Source organism: Symphalangus syndactylus, chromosome 6 (genome assembly GCF_028878055.3).
Source record: "Symphalangus syndactylus isolate Jambi chromosome 6, NHGRI_mSymSyn1-v2.1_pri, whole genome shotgun sequence".
In the NCBI taxonomy this organism is placed as follows: Eukaryota; Metazoa; Chordata; class Mammalia; order Primates; family Hylobatidae; genus Symphalangus; species Symphalangus syndactylus.
The window spans coordinates 25,565,066-25,585,496 of NC_072428.2; the positions used below are offsets into that span (position 1 = coordinate 25,565,066).

General features: G+C 36.2%; 1 long non-coding RNA gene across 1 annotated transcript in view; it reads left to right on the top strand.

Annotated features, from left to right (window-relative positions):
* Window positions 1-2,644: 2,644 nt before the first annotated feature.
* The window catches only part of LOC134736993 (uncharacterized), a 50,367-nt gene continuing 32,580 nt past the window's right edge, over window positions 2,645-20,431 (top strand). Inside the window, exon 1 of the long non-coding RNA XR_010121506.1 lies at window positions 2,645-2,712. This is a non-coding gene — a long non-coding RNA (uncharacterized lncRNA). The remainder of the gene's footprint in view (window positions 2,713-20,431) is intronic.

Sequence of the window (20,431 nt, forward strand, 5' to 3'; positions counted from 1 at the left end):
GAAAAAAGCAAGTCACATGGTCATAAGTAGGCGGTACAGTACAGTCGTATCATGTGCCAGAAAAAAAAGAGAATATCTGTGAACAGTCCTAATGCCCACCACACAATGTATTGATATGTATACTTATAAGTGCCATGTCCTCATGGCATGTACAAACTTCATGAGAAATTTAAGTCTTGCGGCTCTTCTCATAGTATCTAGTCCTCTGAACAGTGGGTCTTTAATCAATATTGTTCAACGTTAACCAATCATATTCTGAGTCAATGGACCACTCAGATTCTTTTCTTGTCTAGAAAAGGGAATGAGAGAATAGGAATTCAGGTAAAACAAAACTGTGCTAAAAAAAAAATACAGTTATGTAATCTTTGTTTCTTTATCTTTAAAATTAGAATATAATAATATCTACATACAAAGGTTCTGTAAGAATTAAATGAGACAATGTTTATGAAGTTCTTAGTTCAGTTTCTGGTGCATAGTAAATGCTCAGCATATGATAGCTAGCCTAGACCTTGGGAAATATATCAGCTTTAGACTATTTTCCTTCTTCGTTTCCTATTATTAACCATGGAAACAAAGATCATGGGTATTTGTACAGCCAATCATTCACTGCCCATGAAGTGGTCCTTGTGAATGAGGATGGAGAGATTTTATCCTTTGAGGTATCTGGCTGGTAGGTGAAGGTAGGTTAGAGGGACTATTTTTGAGGAGGCAAGAGAACTTACCACAGCTGAGGAAGTAGGCTAGGTGCCAGAGCCAGCTTCATAGATGTGTGACCCATGTAGTCACACAGGTCTCCACAATTGGTTTGTAAACAAAAAACTCCACATTTTAATTTTGCACGGGGCCCCACAAATTATGTAACCAGGGCTGTCAGGTGCAAATAGTTCCACAGAACCTCTAGTTTCTCCTATCCTTCCCCTGACCCCCCCCTCACTTCCCTGATGGGAACTAGCAGTGATGACAACAGAGGTGGGAAGCCACAGCCTCAAGGAACACCTAAAAGTAGAGAAGAACCAGTACTCACTTGCCCACAGTGAGAATAGGGTCATTTCAGGGATCTTGGGGTCATGGCAGTTGAGAGGGTATGGCTGATTTCAGGCTCATTGCATTGCTACTGAAGCTGTTCCACAATGGCAGGAAGGGAGAAGGGTAGACCTATATGTTACATAGAACAGGTCCATCGTACTTGGGGCCTGAAACAATGAGTTTTGGCTATAAGTTGCTCATCTAGGAGTGAAACTGAGGGATGCCTGTCTTCCTCCCACCTAGGAAAACTATCGCAGGGCTCCATAAAAGCAGCAAGGATCAGGACCAACAGGCTTTCGGTTTAGAGACCTCAGCAGCTGCTAGTCGAGGGTGGGAGGTGAGAACCAAAGAGCCCAGGAAACCTACAGAATGATTGAGGTCAGCACACTTGCAGCTTTAGAGTCTGGCTCCCTCATGTGGGACATTAGACAAACCACTGGAAAATTCTTGGGGTTCTAGAACTTGTCACAGACTGGGGACATCAGAGACAAAAGATATTCTTGAGGTTTTTACCCTTATGAAATAGGTGAAACATTTTAGAGTGTGCAAAATAGAACACAAAACAGAATCATGTACTCATAATCAGATTTGACACATTCTGACATTTTGACATATTTGCTGTAGTCTCTTTTTTTTTTAAGATAAGTATTTCTAAACAGTAGAAGCCTTCTTGTATCCCTCATCTATCTCCTTTCCTTCCTTCTTTTTCTAGATGAAGTGGTAGTATGGCTTCTATGTTTATTACAAATTCAGGTGTTAATAAATAGTATATAGTAGTAGTTTCAAGGTTTTCACATTTACATCAGTGGCAATATACAGTATATTTCCTTTGGCTACTCAGTATTTTAATATATGTTCAACATATATCAGTGTTGATAGGTAAAGATCTAGTGCATTCATTTAACATTTTAATTGATCGATAGCATATCACCAAATGAATGAATATGCTATAATTTATTTGTCTATATTTGTGTATCATATATGTATACAAGTACATATATATAACATGTAATTATATTTTAGTGTATTTATCAGATATAATGGTATCCTCCTTTTGTTTCTTACTTTAAAGATAATATTTCTAAAGTTTCAGCGCTAAGTAATGTTTGCCAGAAGTTTTTCATATATGCTGTCTATTGTGTTGACAAAATTTCCTGAAATTTCTAGTTTGTTAGTAGTTATTGTTTTACTAAATGCTTTTTTTTTGCATCTAATGAGATGGTCATATCAATTTGCTCTTTTAATCTGTTAACATAGTGAATTTCTCTGCTGGGTTTTTAATGCAGACACTACTTGTTGACTATAAAATAGTTATTCTTCCCCATTTCTCTTGCTAACAGAATGTTGATTTTGTTCAGGGCATCAGTGGTGGAAGCTAATTATAATTATATTTTCACTGCTTTTACAACCTCCCTTTCAGCTACAGGTGTCATTCTGGCCAGTCTGGCCGATGATCTGCTAAGTGGAATTCTGCCAGGAAGACTCCAGGAAAAATAAAAGAGAAAAACATGGCAGATGGAACCCTTCACCCATCCTCCTTTTTCCTTTTTCTAACCTTTGTCTAACATCAGAGCTGCCAGCAGTCCCTGTATAAGCATGGGTAAAAGAGTAAAGAATCATCACTCCTGTTACTGGTGAGCCACTGAACCAATACCGGCCACTGACTACCTCCAGATTTCTTTTTATGTGAGTAAAATAAATGCCTACCTGTGCAAGCCATTTTAAACAAGTTTCTTGTTGCTTGAACTTGAACATCTTTCTAACTGACAACATTTCCATGATAACCACGTTTTTATATTGTTGAAATAGATACTACTTGATCACCATGTATTTAAATACAATATTGTATTTATTCTGCTAATATATTATTTAAGTTTTTGCACCTGTATTCATTGGTGAGCGAGGTCCATAATCTTCCTATTAAATGCTTTTTTGTCTAGTTTTGATAGACTCATAACAGTGGATGGGCAGCTTTTCTTCTCTGTCTAATTTCTGGAATAATTCATATAAAGCTTATGTGTCAATGTTAAAGACACCTGTCTGGGTCTGATACTTTCTTTTGGTGAATAAAGTTCTCATTATTAATTTAGGTTCTTCAATTGTTAGACGTACATTGCAATAATCTGTTTCTTCTTGATTTAACTTTGGTAATAACACATGGTTTTTTTTAAAGGAAATTATCTGCTTTATTAAGATTGCAATAGTACTGGAATAGGGTTGCTCATATTTTCTTATGGTCTTACCATCTTCAATGCATCTAAAGTTATCCTCTTTTTTCATTCCTAATGTTGTTTGTCTATGTACTGTTTCTTTTTCCCATGATCAATCTTGTCAGTTTATATATTGCATTAGTCTTTACAAAGACCCAGCTTTTAACGTTCATTTCTTCTCTTCTTTTTTTGTTTTCTATGTTATTATTTTCTGTACTTACTGTTTCTTTCCATTTACTTCAAGTGTGCAATACTGTTTTCATCTACCTCCTTGAGCTGCTTGCTTTACTCATTTTCAATATTTCCTGTTTTAAAATGTATGCATTTAAGACTACAACATTCCCTTTAAGTCCTTTTCTAGCTGCATTCTGACAGTTTAGATATGTAGTGATTTCACTGTTATTCAGTTCCAAGCATGTCACAAATTCCCTTAAGATTTCTATATTAACCCATGAATTATTTACAAGAAGGACTTTGTGTTTCCAACTATTTGGGATTCTTCCTTGTTTTTGTAGTTGATTGTTGATGTTTTTGCATCATACAATGTGGACTACAGGATAATGATTCTTCAGTATCTGTTGAGATTCCTTTGCCAAGGATACTGCTCAATTTTTATATATGCAAGTGGTCTCAAGAAGAAAACATATTCTCTGTTGAGTACAGGGTTATATATGTCAATTAGATCAAAGTTGTTGGTTGTGTTGTTCACATTTTCTATATGCCTAATTGATTTTTGTTCACTCCACTTACCAATTTCTAGAGGGTATAATTCAAACATCTTTATTATGATAGCGTATTTGTCTAGTTCTTTCTTTATGTATTTTGAAACTGCATTTTTAGAGCACTCAGAAACAAGATGGTTCTCTCTATTGTAAAAAAGAATTTAATGATCAAAAAATGATCATCTTCGTTTTCTTCCTGAAAGTCTATTTTATCCAATGATAATATCATAGTACCAGACTGCTTTTTTAAGTGTATTTTTTAAAGTGTATGCTGTAAAAATCCGAACATTTTATTAAAAGATAGTGTGTGCATAATGTAAGTTTCTGCCCTACTCCTGTCCCCTTTCCCTTGGTTTCCCTTCTCAGAAGTGAATTGTTGTGTTTGTATGTACCCTTTTGCAAATATTCTATGAGTTTTTAATTTCAATGAAAATGTAATTATATTGGAGTTTTTGTGAATTTATCTGTTCATTTTTCAGAAGTGCCCATTCTTTTGTTTGCTGCATTTACTGGCTCTATGATACTTTCATTTCATTAAAAAAATTTTATTGTGAGCTCATCTTTTTATGGGATTCTTGTTGCTTGATTTTGTAAGTAGAAATCTGTGAGTACTGTGTGGTAAAAGTGTTTCTAAAGAACTCATCACAAATGACAAGCTATTTGTGACTGCCATGGTCTCAGGAAAGCTCTCTTGGAAATCTTTTCCTTCAACAGGCATTTTCTACTAGAATGTTGCTGTTCTCAACTTCTAACCCTCGACCTGCCACTTTGATCTTGCCAAAAAAGCAGGGTCTTAAATTCTTCGTAAATGATAATTAAACTGGGCATAGAGTTCTAGGTTCATAGCTATTTTCCTTTAGCACTTTGAATATATTATTCCACTGTCCCCTATGGAATTTACCCTTCAGAAACTTTTTTTTTTTTTGGAAAAACAAAATTCTCCTAATTTCCCTGTGATTTTTTTTTTTTTTTTTTTTGACAGGGTCTTCCTCTGTCACCCAGGCTGCAGTGCAGTGGCACAATCTTGGCTCACTGCAGTCTCGACCTCCTGGGCTCAAGTGATCCTCCCACCTCAGCCTTCCAAGTAGCTGGGACTACAGGTGCACACAACCATGCCTGGCTAATTTTTTGTATTTTTGGTAGAGTTGGGGTTGGCCAGGCTGGTCTTGAACTCCTGAGCTCAGGCGATCCACCCTCCTTAGCCTCCCAAAGTGCTGAGATTACAGGAGTCTATGTTATCTTTTCTGAATCTCAGAGTCTCTCAAAATCCTCTAAATGCTAAGATCTTTGAGTCTATGATTGACAAAACTATATTTTTAACAGATGTACAAAATTAGTTGGGAAGCAATAATATTATCATTTTCCAAGCCAGTTTAGAGACTCCACTTTCAGCACCTAGGGACTGTATCTCACTTTTTAAAAAAAGTAGTAATGGTGCCAACATCTTGGTCTTTTTAGAAGTTTTTCAAGTTGCAGTCAGGAAAAGCTCTTATCAATGAGATAGATGGTCAAGTTGTGTTCAAAGATGACTGCAAAGTACTGAAACATTATTTTGTGAGCTCCATAAATAGCCTCCAAGGACATGACTTAAAGATAACTTCAAAAAATATTCTAAGCAATGGCATAACTATTAGAAGAAGCATATAAATTCTCATTTGGTGAGCTAGTTCTTTGTTAGGCAAGCATTGTCCTATAGTAACAGGGTTTGATAACATTAGTTTCAACATTGATAACAAGCTATGAACAGTTAGACAGTTTATACTCCAACTTCATCATATGTATGTCCTTGGGCAGATCATTAAACTTGTTGATATTAGTTTCTTATATAGTAAAATGAGAATAATTATACTTAGAGTTTGTGCCTGAAAATACCTTAAAGAATTAATTATGAGAAATAAGTGGAATCCCTAAAAATTTCAAAAAATTAAATTTTATGTATTCTGAATGCTAACATTGACTTATCCCAAAAGAACACCAAAATCCATAATAATGGACATCATTTCTTCAATAGTTAATATTGATTAGCATTATACAACTAACAAGTTATTGCTTTCATTAATTGTTTTAAAATTTTGCCATTTTTTCTAGTTAAATTCTTTCATAGCCATTGTACACTATATTTATAAGATTACACTCATACAAAACACACATAGTAATGTTTAAGTAATTCACATTTAGTGCATAAAAAATAAAGGCATAGCTGTACAAAAAGAAATCATGAACCAAATTATGTTTATGGGTTTATGGAATTGCCTGGTATACTAAGCCAGAGCTTTCTGGAAGGAGAACTTCATGTGATCCAACTTTAGAAGAGTACAGATGTGATGGTAGTTTCCCTTCCATCCCTCAGCACTTTGTGGGCTACACAGCATTCAGGTCAGTCTTTGTCAATGCAAATAACATACATACTTCACATACTAGAGCAAGGATATTAAATGAAATGGATCCAGAAGTTGAGATATTATTATACATCCCAAATGGGCTTATCTCTGGGTATACCCGTAATGAGATAAATACTGTATTTAGCTACTATATTTAGCACACGCCTAACACATTGAAAGTGTTCAGTAAATAACAATGGTGTTATCATATTGCCATGCTTTTACTAACACATCTTTCCTATTATTCTAGTCAAGTTTTTATATTTGATTCTGTAAAAGATAAAACACCTCTTTTTTTATACCTTGTCACTTACAATTGAGTTCATGTTTAAATGGTTCTTATTCTGTTTTCCCAATGAATTTTTAATTTTATTTCTATCTTCTTCTACATGTTCCCATCCTCATCACTCCATGAAAAAAAATCTATTTGGAAAGATAAGTAATTGGCTTGTGGCTTCAGCAAGAGTCAATATGTCATTAAGTGCTTACATTTCCAAAAGAAGATAAATCAGTAAGAAGTTAAAAGACAGTATTTTGTGGAATGAAAGTTTACTGGTTAAGAAATTTTCTTTAATGGCTTGAGTTTTTGTCTAGAGAAAAAGTAGTCAAAACTCATTATATTTACAACAGATTTATAGTTGTTGCCATATTCAAATTTTCTTTCCAAGCTTTCTTTAACATGATTTTCTCTTCTTTAAGTGACCTTTGTCCCAAAACTCAGAGCCAGCATATAATGAGCATGAGACCCTGTTGTCAGTGGAAAGTATGACAAAGCAGCATCAGAGATTTTAATGAGAAGAGAAAATACCAGGAGAAAAAAAATAAGGGTAGAGTCCAATGTTCATTTAGATCAAATTAAGTAAAAATATTTACCTTATGAGCAGTGCAGGATCAAATCTTCATTTCCCTGGTACAAGAGCTACCCTTTAAACATGCCTGAGTCAAATCACATGGAAATGAGAACAATAACTCTTTTTATTCTTCTGCCTCTCCAATCTACCAAACAGAATAATGAATAAGCCACCAAGTGCCACCAACGGTGCATGCTTCGTGATTTTTACATACAGGCACCATTCTTCTTGAAGGAAGCAAATTCAGGCTGATTCACTGGTAAATCACATGTTGATGATTTTGGCTTTGCATGCTGGGTTTTAACATTTGGGTGCTGCCACCAGACACATGCTGTCTGATATAGAGCAGCCACAGGTGTCACAAGGTGAACTAAAAGCATATGAGCGTCACTAAGAAAACATGCATGTGTCTTTGCTTTCTTATGGAACCCCTCTGCAAAACTTTACTCTTCAATTTTCCCTTTTGCTCAGCGGTGAGAACATAGGCACTAGAATCTTTCTAAAACAATCTTCAGAATATAACTTTCCCCCAGGGACAAGTGGCCCTGGATATTAACCAGAGATTTAGATTAAATATAATTGATGATTGTAGTGAATAGGAAAAAATACAGATTTGCCTATAAAGAACAAATAATATTCCTGTTTTCAAACACCCCAAGTTTTTAAAAAGAACCATTCCTTACTGTATCTTATTCATATGTGTGGAAAGCTTTTTTTAAGTTTAAAATAAGGGAATAATACATATTTTATTATTGTGTTGGTTTAGATGATTTATGTTCAAAATACGTTAAAATGATGTTTTTAAAGCTGCTGGTAATTTCTAAAAGGTCACAGAGAGATATATACAAAAAGATACAATTTGCCATTAGGGAATTAGTACATCAAAAAGGAAACTGTATACATTCAGTTATTTTTAAGACACAATCACCGTCTCAATTGAATTACCTGGTGATTAACAGAGAAATATTTTAGAGGGCAGATAAGGCAGTCTTGAAACTGATTGCATCAAGCAGATTGTTAGAGAGGTGGGAGATAAAAGTGAATATGGAGTTTCAACATTGTGACCCTAACGTTTGATAGTCAGATAAGACTGTCCACTCTACAGGAAGTGAAATACAACAAAGAATGATTAGATCACAATGTTCAAGGAGAGATCTCACTTTTGTTTTTTTTTATGATGCAAGAATAAAAGCACTGTTTGCTCTCTCAGATGATAGGTACTTCACTAAGTGTGAAAATAAAGAACTAAAGCTGAGTCTACTTCTATGTCTTACCTAATTTGTTCCATGGAATATCAAAACAAATCAAGAGAGACTGAAAAAGCTATAACTTTACTCATGTAATTTTGTAAACACTTGTAATTTACAAAATCTTTTTATGTTCATCATCTGGTTTGATTCTCATCACAACCCTAATAGATAAACTGGCTAAGATTTTTATTATTTCCACTTTATAAAATGAGGAAAGCTGCTTAAAGAGGTTAGGTGATTTGTCCAAAATCAAATTATCAGTGTTTGAGCCAAGACTCTGACTTTGTCTTGTAAATGTGCAGCAAGGACATTTTCTCCCCCAACTCACATTCTCTTTTCTTTCTCTTCTTCACTTGACTCAGTTTTTTTTTTCTTTTTTTTTTTGCTGTTTTTGTTTTTGTTTTTTTTTTTCTTTTTTGAGATGGAGTCCTGCTCTGTCGCCCAGGATAAGGCTAAAGTGCAGTGGCACAATCTCGGCTCACAGCAACCTCCACCTGCTAGGTTCAAGCGATTCTCCTGCCTCAGCCTCTCGAGTAGCTGGGATTATAGGCGCCCGCCACTGTGGCAGGCTGATTTTTTTTTTTTTTTTTTTTTTTTTTTTTTAGTAGAAACAGGATTTCACCATCTTGGCCAGGCTGGTCTCGAACTCCTGACCTTGTGATCCACCTGCTTCAGCCTCCCAAAGTGCTAGGATTACAGGCGTGAGCCACCGTGCCCAGCCTTGACTCAGTTTTTCACTCAGTCACTGTGGTGAGCATCAGGTCCTATGTTAGCAAACAATTTTTTTATTGCAGCAGATTCAGGAAGCTTTTAGCCAATATAACTAATGTCAGTCTGGTTTAAGATTTACATCAAAGGAATAGTAAAAACTTCTCTTTCCCATTTCTATTTTTGTCTCGGACACGGATATATCCAATGTATGTGATAATTTGTGATATGTACGTATGGTCTGGCAAGAAAAGCATCAAATGTGCTGTCATTTGTGCATATAGAAAAACAATTTGAAATACTTATGATAGTCCTTTGCAAAATGCAGCAAATTCCTTATTTCCTGATGAAGTCTGCTTTAGAGTAACAACTTGACTATGCTATAGGCCTAATAACCACACAGCCAAAAAGATAAGAGAGAGGAAAGGAGGATCTCTGAATTTCTCTATGCTCTAATTATCATGTTGGGAAATCAGGATGTCGCTTTCTTGTTTTGTTTTCTTTGTTTGTTTTAGCTTAACAATGCATTTAAATGAAAATCCATTAAATAAACCAATTTTCATAGCAGAAATAATAGCATTTTTTCAGCAGAGTGCATGATCTTACTAGTCAAGACACACAAGATTTCACTCTTTAAAAACAAACTGTGTGTCACCCTGCAGAAAGATAGAAATGAATGATGCAAATTCATAGCACATAGTTGTGGGAGAATAGTTAAGGGCAATTTATTCCCACAGTTTCTTGTCAAATAAATTCCCATTCTTTATGTAAACACCCAAGAGGCAAGGTTAATTGATAAGTTACAGAAAGGGAACCACTTCTCCTCCAATCAAAATGGGAAGGCATTTCTGAAGCCCTGAATGATATGGGGTTGCATTAGGTAATTGAAGAATTGATAAGCAGAGAGCCCTGGCAGATAAATTGTAAAGGTTTGGTGCACTTTCATTTGTTTCTTATAAAGTCTAAAGCAAAGATATTGTGGAAATGGAAATAATCAAGATAACAATAATGAAAATAGCTAATGTGTACAGAGCACCTGCTCTGGGTCAGAAACAGCTTTCAGAGGAAGCACCTATATGAATTACATAATTATTCACTGCATGGATTAGGGTATTGAGGCTTAGCAAGGTGAGGTGACTTTCAAGATCGCAGTGGTAAATAACTTAGCTCAAGCTTGTCCAACCCATAGCCAGCAGGCCACATGCAGCCCAGGACAGCTTTGAATGTGGCCCAATAGAAATTTGTAAACTTTTCTTGAAGCATTATGAGATTTTTCATTTTTTGCAATTTTTTAAGCTTAACAGCTATTGTTAGTGTTAGTGTATTTTATGTGTGACACAAGGCAAATCTTCTTCTCCTAATGTAGCCCAGGGAAGCCAAAAGATTGGACACCCTTAGTTTAGCTGTAGTCCCAACCCAGCTCAGGAAAGAGCTTTAGCAGAAAAATCGGGTGCTCTGGCTCCAGTTTTAGCTTCTTTGCTAATTCTATGGTTTGGATAATTCACATGACTTTCATGCACTTTAGTTTCCTCACTGCTAATATTACAAGCTCAGTAATTCCTAATCTGTAGTAGACAAACTCCTGAAGTGGGGAAGGAGCAAGCAATGTGCTTGGAGTTCATTGCAAGTGATCCACTGACTAAATACATGACGTATTTTGCTTTTATATGTGTTCCTATTTTATAGGTGTGTAGGTTTGTTTTGGGGATATCAAAATAAGCTTAAAAATTATTTCTGGATTCATAGATTCATTGTCATGATTATGTTCTCAAACAATAAACTAAAAAAGTTTATTATTAAGTTGGGACTCTCAAAAATATTTTTACATCAAAATTGGGCCTCTGTTTCTTCAAAGGTAAGAAATCATAAGTCAAGATGATATCTCAAAACCCTTCCAGCTGTAAATGTCAATGATTACAAGAGACAATTTAAATGACTTATTAACTTTTACAAGTTGCAGGAGCAATGCATTTCGATTACCTTTTCCCCAGTCATACAACATATTTATGTGTTGCTTTTTTTTTTTCCCTGGCAAAAATGGTGACTGCCCTGAATGTTTTGTTGAGATAGTCATTGAAAAGCAGAAGCTGGTAGATTTAGCAATGGCTGTTCCTTTGAAGTCTGAAGTCTCAGTGATTTTTCGCATAAATTGTCCATTTCCTATTGAAATTGGTGATCAGTTTGGTAAACCTTAGGAACTCTTAGATTTTTTTCTAGGTTAGATGCTTGAAGACCATTGATAGTTAAATCAGAAATCAGCCATGTCATGTTTCAGTAGATGGAAATCCTCTCATTCTGCCCACTGAGAATAGTGTGGATGATTTTTAACTACTTCAAATGGGTAAGGGCTTCACCTATAGTCCTGATGATTGTAGAAACAACTGCTACTGGAATGTTGTCCTTGAAGTTTTCAGATGGCTGTTCCAACCAAGTTGGTGGACTTTCTTGGGAATAAGTTGCACGATTCTCCTTTTGTTCATATGATACAAAACAAGCTAATTCTAATTAGGCATCTAACCTCCACTTGCTCATGGTGGGATAGTAAATGGTTACAAACCTTCTCAGGACAAATAGGTCATGTGGATGAAAAATATTTGACTCAGCAGTTTTTCTCCTAAGAATTTGTCACACATGCCAAAAAATCATGTATTTACAAAGTATTTACAGTTAAAGATGTTTACCTTCCTGTTACTTATGAGAAATTGAAAATGATATAAACGGGCAAAAATAGAGGTTTGATTACCTAAACTATATTACATCTATGTAGAAATACTATATAGCTATTACAAATTTTTGTAGAACAACTTTAATGACAATAAAAGATATCAAGTTAATAAAGGCAAGTAGGTTACAGATATGTATGTAAAGTATGATTTCCCTGAAATTTCAAACTTGTTTAAAAACATATTGATGATTTTACTGGCTTTGATTTTTTTACAATATAAAACCTGACATGGCATTGGAAAATAGAGCCTAAGGTATATCATAGGCTTCTTCTTCTTTTTTTTTTTTTTTTTTTTTTTTTTTGAGACGAAGTCTCGCTCTGTTGCCCAGGCTGGAGTGCAATGGTGCCATCTCAGCTCACTGCAACCTCTGCCTCCTGGGTTCAAGCGATTCTCTTGTCTCAGCCTCCCGAGTAACTGGGATTACAGGTGCCTGCCACTATGTTTGGTTAATTTTTTTGTATTTTTAGTAGGGACGGGTTTTCACCATGTTGGCCAGGCTGGTCTCAAACTCCTGACTTCACGTGATCCACCTGCCTTGGCCTCCCAAAGTGCTGGGATCACAGGCGTGAGCCACCACACCCGGCCTAGGCTTCTTTTTTCCTTCCTTCCTTCCTTCCTTCCTTCCTTCCTTCCTTCCTTCCTTCCCTCCCTCCCTCCCTCCCTCCCTCCTTCCCTGCCTTCTCTTTCTTTCTTTCTTTCTTTCTTTCTTTCTTTCTTTCTTTCTTTCTTTCTTTCTTTCTTTCTTTTTCTTTCTTTCTTTCTTTCTTCTTTCTTTCTTTCTTCTTTCTTTCTTTCTTTTTCTTTCTTTCTTTCTTTCTTTCTTTCTTTCTTTCTTTCTTTCTTTCTTTCTTTCCTTCCTTCCTTCCTTCCTTCCTTCCTTCCTTCCTTCCTTCCTTCCTTCTCTTTCTTTCTTTCTCTTTCTTTCTTTCTTTCTTTCTTTCTTTCTTTCTTTCTTTCATTTCAACTCTGGGACTTGTAGTTAGAGTGTCTGCCTGAAAAGTTTTCTCTCCTGTTATTATGTTACTGGTTAATAGATCTCTTCTCTAAGCACCTTTCAGAGACCCCCACTCAGACTCAATCAGGTTATCCTGTTTTATTGTGGTCACAGCTATGTGAAGTTACCTTATTCACTTTTTTGTACATTTAATTATCATTTGTTTCTCTCAAAAGAATGTAATATCCATGAGAATTGTGGCCTGTCCACCCTATTTCCTGCTATGTCTCTGACACTTGGAACCATGACACATAATAGGTGCTCAGTATTTGTCAAATGAATGATTTCATAAGTGTATGAATAATATTTCTGTCTTTTCTGGTGGGCCTTTGGGATTCTTTGATTCTAACTTAGAGAGAAATCATGATATCTTGATATTCATCAGAAATAAGTCTATCTACCAATAACTGTCAAACACTTCCAGTCACCTCTGTTATCTCTGTTATTCACTTGACAATCATTAATTGAGTCTCTACCATGTGCTTATGATTATGCTAGGAGGAGACAGAGATATCACATAAGAATTAGATGAGTTTTTGGCTCTCAGGAGGCCCGTGGTTAATGAGACATAGAGACATACAACATATGGTGGGACGGATCACTAACATATGGTGAGATAAGAAGAAAGAAAGGGGTCAGCAGGATGCTATGAGAACAAAGTAGGGGAAGTGATGAAACACCTCGTTCATATGGAAGCCTCCATGGAGGTGAGCTGGAAAGATATTCCAGGCACAGGGAAGGGGATGTGTTTTGTCATCATGCCATGTTCCCAGAAGAATGAGCAGCTCAGCGTGATAGTTGTAGGTGAAGAGATGAGGCTGGCTGTTCAGGCAAAAGACTTATTGAGGCCATCCCTGTGTCAAGCTAAGTAGCATAGCCATTATAATAGGGAATGACAAAGAGTTCTAAGCTTGAAGATTTCACAATGGATAAAGCTCATTTAAAATTAATAGGAGTTTCAATTACGTAGGAAAGAATATTCTGCATTTAGTGGGCATTATCCTTGATTCTTTCTTTTTTCTTACTCCTATACCCCACATATAATGACTAAGCCCTATAACTTGAGCTCCAACATATATCTCTAATAGTCTATCTATTTCCTTTCATCTTAATTCCCTCTATTAAGGCAATAATATCTCTTGCTTGGACTATTGCAGTAGTCTCCTAGTTGGTCTTCTCATTTAAATCTTGTTTCTCTTCAATCTATTGTCCACATGGCAGCCAGGGTCATCTTCCAAAATCACAAAAAAAGGCATGCCATTCCCCTGCTTAAAACACCACCTACTGCCCTTTGTATAAAATTCAAACTCCCTCAAATGGGGAGGGATCCGGCCTCTGGTGATAATTCCAGTCTATTTTGAATCTCTCTCTCCTTTACCCAACAGAGAATAGCCAAGTTTGGCCTCCTTCCCATGCCTCAAACACACCAAACTTTTCTTGGCCGTAAAGTCTTTACAAGGTGTTTCATCTGCCTGAAATGCTTTTTCACCTACTTCACCTAGTTGGCTCTTCATCATTTTCAGTAATCAGCTTAAACTTTATCACATTCCCTAATTACTCCATCAAAGTAAGTTCCCCCTCCTGTGGTAGCCAGCCTCCAAGATGGTCCTCAGTGATCCCCACCTCCTGGTATTCATGCCATTATTTAGTCCCCGTATCAGTGTCCAAGGGCTGCCATAACAAGTTACCACAAACCAAATGGCTCAAAACAACAGAAATTTATTTTATCACAGTTCTGGAAGCTAGAAGCGCAAAATAAAAGTGTTGGCAAGACCATACTTCCTCCAATGGCTCTAGGGAAGTGTCCTTCCTTGCTGCTTGTAGCTAATGGCCGCCTATAATCCTTGACACTCTTTGGCTGGTAGATGCATGACTGTAGTCTCTGCCTCTGTCTTCACATGGCTCTCTTCCCTGTGTGTCTGTCTCCAAGTCTCTCTCTTCTTATAAGAAAACCAACCATTGGACTTAAGGCCCACCATATCCAGTATGACCTCATCTTAACTTGATTACGTCTGCAAACACTTTGTTTCCAAATAAGATCATATTCACAGGTCCTGGGGAGAAACCTCCTGTCAACATCTGGCACCAACTTGCTAGTCACATAAGTGAGCCACCCAAGCTGATCCTCCAGTTTCAGTTAAGCCTTCAGTTGATGGTAGCTCAAACCAGCATCTTCACTGCAACTTCATAATAGATCTTGAGCCAGAATCATCAACCAAAGCAAGTTCTGAATTCCTGGCCCATAGAAATTTTGATATAATAAATGCTTATTCTTTTAAGCCAGTGGAAAATTAATACACCTCTTATTCTCTGTTTTATGCTTGTTATAAAACATGTATTTAATAAATATTGGTTATTATTGTTAAATTATTTAGAAAAAATTATGTTAAGTATCATATCATTTAAATCTATTTATGATTCATCCTTCCTCAGTTATAACTGCAAAATACGACAATGTCTAAAGGCCCCTAGAAAGAAATAACTTTCTTGCTAGATTAGTGAAAGAAGACCTACCACTTATTACAAAAAACAAACCACAGATACACACAAAAACATGAATGAATCTCAAAAATGCTCAGCAACACAAGCCAGACACAAAAGAGCACATGCTACATGAGTCTATATAAAACTCTAGAAAGAGACACATCTAGAGTGACAGATGGCAGATCAGTGCTTACTTGGAGCTGGGGGTGAAGGGGTAGATTGGCTGCAAGGAGGTACAAGAGAACCTTTCAAGGTGACAGAGATGTTCTATACATTGATTGGTGTGGTCATATGGGTGTACACATTTTCCAAAACTCATCAAATTGTGTCCTTAAAATGCATGCATTTATAATATGTAAATTATATCTCAATTCAGTTGATGAAAAAAATGTACAATTTTTTGATCATTCATTGAGCCAAGTGCTTTACATAATTTTCTATAGTAAAAAAGCAACAGCCTCATTTTTGGAAAATGGAAATTGATCCTCAGATTAAATGACTTCTTCAAAGCCACACAGTCTTAGGTCCAAACATTTTGCTTCTTTAAAAATGCTTTGTTAAAGTTAAAAAAATTATATGTTATCTAATTCAGGAATGGCAAACCCTAATATTTTCAGGAGTTTAGTATTAAAAGTATATAGGAGGGGGCCAGAGAAAAAGTAATAGTGGAAAGTTGGGACTTTTTTTCCTTGGAAGTTGAGGGACTAGCCAAATAAATCATGTCCCAGAGTCACAGTCAAACTTTGAACATTCTACAGGTATGGAACCTGAAACTAAAGAGACTAGTTAACTTGCCTATGGTCACCCAGCTACCAAGTAGCAGATCTCTTGGGAAGAGAACCAAGTTGATGTAGGTGAAATAGGAAAAAAGATGAAAAGTAGAAAGTCAAATACTTAAAACCCCACTATGTAAGAGATGATTATACTTATGTATTTATTTAATTCAAAAATTTGGTAGAATACGTAGTGTAGCTCATCTGAGTTTTCATGACTGACTCATTTTCCTGTTCATTTCTCATTTCTCAAAGTATTTATTGAGCCATCACTGCACGCAGAATAGTAGGCTTGGAGACCTGCCATCCTGTGTGCTAAGTGTACCATCCTCCTTGAGTTATCCACCTCAGCTCCCACGAGCGTCTGCAAGTCAAGCAACCGTTTTTATGACTTTTGTCCCGACTGTACATGTAGAACCCTGTTCCACTTTCCTTGTCTTCAATTATCTATAATACACACTTTAGACTTTATTATATCCCTGTATAATGCTGTCTGGTCCACTAATTGTTTTAAATGTGTATGTCTTATCTTCCAACGTAATTTATAAAGAACTTATCCATGTAACCAAATACCACCTGTACCCCAACAACCATTGAAATAGAAATTAACAAAATGAGAAATTTCTGAGCAGTGTAAATGTAAATATTTTAAATGCCTTAATAGTCCCATAGTGCATAGCACAAGCTTAGGCACATAGAAAACTTTCTATCAGTTCTTATCAATTCATTATCCTGGTGTCAGAAGATGTCTTAGGTTGTATTCCCCAAAAGCCCAACCTGAGATAAGGATTTGAGTGCAAGTAGTTAATTTGGGATGTGATCCCTGGAAGTGCTGATGGGGACACGAGGAAGTGAGACAAGGAAGGAAAGAAAGTGAAGACCAGGACTGTTCATTCCTCTATGGGTAAATGGAGTTCAGTTCCACTGGGGGCTTCTGGAAAAAGTCTGTTGAATACCCCATTGAGTTGTCTGGCCTGAGGGATATTTATCTACCAATTTCCATTCGTCACTGGTTGAGAGCTGTTCTTTGGGCATTAATTTCCCAGGGCCCCCTGTGCAAGTGGAGCCTGCTGTAGTGGTCAGGGAAAGCACCTTCAGTAAGTACCAGGTGCCTCAGTCAGACTTCACTGGTGTGCACGGGAGCGAGGAGTTCTAACACGACATGTCAGGGCACTAACAGCTTCTGCTACATAGCACATTTCCATCAAAGGAAAGTTTTTTTCATGGAAACATTTATTTAGTGCCAACATTGTGATATACTCTGGAATACAAAAATAAATGAAACATGTTCCTTGTCTGCTAGAAACTTAGATCTGTTACTTCTCATTGAAGAATAAGGACAAAAGAAGAGTAAGAAGAAGGAAGAAGGAAGGGAAAATAGCCCAGCCTCCATTCCCATTCACTCTATACTCTTTGATGAAAATTTGATGCTGCTCTGCCTACCAATTAATTATAGTCATCATTACTAAATAGCCATCATGTTTAATGGCTGATAGTCACTATGAGAGTGGCATGGAGTCAGACAAGAGTTTAGAAGAGCGAGGAGGTATCTTTGTTCACCTCTGGTCCCTAGTGTGTTCCAGGCCTGCTTCATTGAAATTTCTGCATCAATATTTCATTAACTCATACCAAGCATGCAACATGACTTTCTGTGCAAATTAAAATAATATTTGAAATGAAGAAAAACAATCATGGGAGGGGTAGTCACTTACCACAAGGACTCTGCAAAGGAGTGACACAGAAAAGGCAGCTGTATTTTTGTGCTTTTGCCATAAAATGGAGCAGGCAGTCTGTTCTGTAAAGTACTATAATTATAAAGCAATTTGCCACCTCTAATGGGAGGACTTTCTTTCATAAAATATTAACTAAATATAATATCGGTGCAATAGGTTAGAAACAGTCTTAGTTTCTCCATAAAAAGTCAATTTGTAACCACTGTGAATGTCTTCTTCAAGATGATGGTAACCAGAAACATCCTCTGTGCCCATCGTCACTTGGCCTTGAATTAAGCACAACACATTTCTCCCGTCCTCCCTCGCTAATTTGAGGCTAAGTGCTTTTCCCTGTAAACATGTTAATTTGCAATGCTGTTCTGTCTTTTTGCCGAGTACTTCTAAACGGAATGCACTGCTGTTGCCGGGGCAGTTTTGTTGTGATGATGGTGGCCCCCAAAGTCTAAACTGTCAACAAATGAAAAAACTCAAAGCTAAGTTGAAGACACAAGTTTGCAAAACTCAAACCTCTTTGTACTGTTGAATTACTTGTGCCTTTTGAAATCATGGAAAGAGATAGTTCTTGTGAGATTGATATTCTCCAGGCAGGGTTGTTGTCCAGACTGCAAATTTAGGCAGAGATGCCTGGAGTTACCAACGCAGATTTTGCAGGCAAAGGCAAAGGCTCTGGTTGCAAGGAGACAAACAAACAAACACACAAAAACAGTTGTTGTTTTTTTTTCTATTTATATATTTCCTTATATTCAGGAACTGTTTTTCCAATGCAACTTGGTTATTATCCTTTTCCATCCGGAGGCAGCAAACACTCTCTAACTATTAGCCAATTTGTTTTCTAGGGAAAAGAGGCAATCCAAAGTGAAAAGTGAAGATGTTTGTCTCCCAGTATTATTTCAAGCCACTGTGCTATTTTTCACTGACTTCTCAAATTACAGAGAGAAAAAAAAAAAAAAAAAACCAAAACAAAACAAAACAAAAATAAAATCCCCAAACACTATTGTTTTTAAAACCATCTTCATTAGACCTAATGTATAGAAAAATCCATATTTGCTTATTTGGAAATTGCCTAAGGGCTGCATCCATTTCCATACATTCCTTTGTTGATCTACAAGTCTTAAATGGATCATCAAACTCTATTAATTGTAATCAGCAAAATCCTTTTAGTTTTCTCATTCTTAGGAGTCTTGAAATTTAGCCAGAAAGTTTTCAAAGAGGATATTTGTTATAGTAAGACCCAGGAACAGAAACATTTATTAGATAAATTCTGAATGAAAGCTGGAAGTAGAACTCTGGCCCTATGTTCCCCTCCAGGAATGTGAATATTTTGCTATAGGTTGGTTGACAGTTGCTATATGTTCTGAATGAATGAATGAATGAATGAATGGGTCCATGAATTTAATCAAATATTCATATTTAAATCTTGGAATTTTTTAAAGCATGTTGCAAACTGGTATTATAGCATAATCTAATATTTAATATATATTTTATGTATTCAATTATTATTATATTGAATATATTTTTCTTTACTATATATGCCACAAGTGTTTATTTGTGTCTATATATGTGTGTGTGCATGTGTGTGTGTGTGTGTGTGTATATATATATAGTGAAAAAATAATCTAGAGGGATATACAGAAATACACAACATGATAAAAGTGATTCTTTCTGAGAGATAGGATTCAGTGGTGGGCTTCCTTTTAGATGTGAAAATGGAAAAAACATTTAGTTGTGAACTATTTCAGATTGCCAGGAATAGAATACAGACCACCATAAGAAACACAGAACCACCTCTCAGCTTTATCAAATTTTAACATTATGCCATATTTTGTGTCATGTCATTTTAAAAGGAAATTAACATTTTAGACATAATAGAGAAGCTTTTCATTTTTTCATATCATGTGTTTCTATAATATTTGAATTTTAAGTGATAAACATATTTATGATCAGCAAAAAAGCAGTAACAACTTTAAAATACATGTCAGCCAAGTCAAACTGAAGAGAAGAGGTTCTCTCTCTTTCCAAAAAGTTTTTCCAAATCCGTTAACAAGAAATAAGTGATCTTGTTTCCATCTGTCTTTCAGCTCACAGCTGTCTGGCAATTGTAAGTGGCAGGTTGGGACTGAAGAAACACAATGTCATCGTAGGTGTTGGTGGGTTGGCAAGCCACATGTTCCGATTTATCCCTGTCAGCCACAGGCCCTATTAACTATTTTTAATGAATCACCACTGCTTTTACTTTTGCCATCAGCCATGACCTTCACCATTTAGAAACACATGGTCTCTCATAAACGATAGCCCATGACATATAAACTTGAGAAGGATTCTATCACAGCTCAAACTACAATATCTATCACTAAAACAAACGGCTCATTCTAGCTGAAGAGACACTCATATATATCACGGAACCAACCTTCCATATTTCGAAATTTACTGCCCCATGTTGGCTGATTTTTTTTTAAGGAGGCCAGGCAACCTTGCTCACTTAATACTTTTGATAAACTTCTGCTGACAAGGAGTGTGATTAATGATGGTTAAAAGAATTGAATCAAGAGTAGGAAAGACAGAGCCAAAAAAGC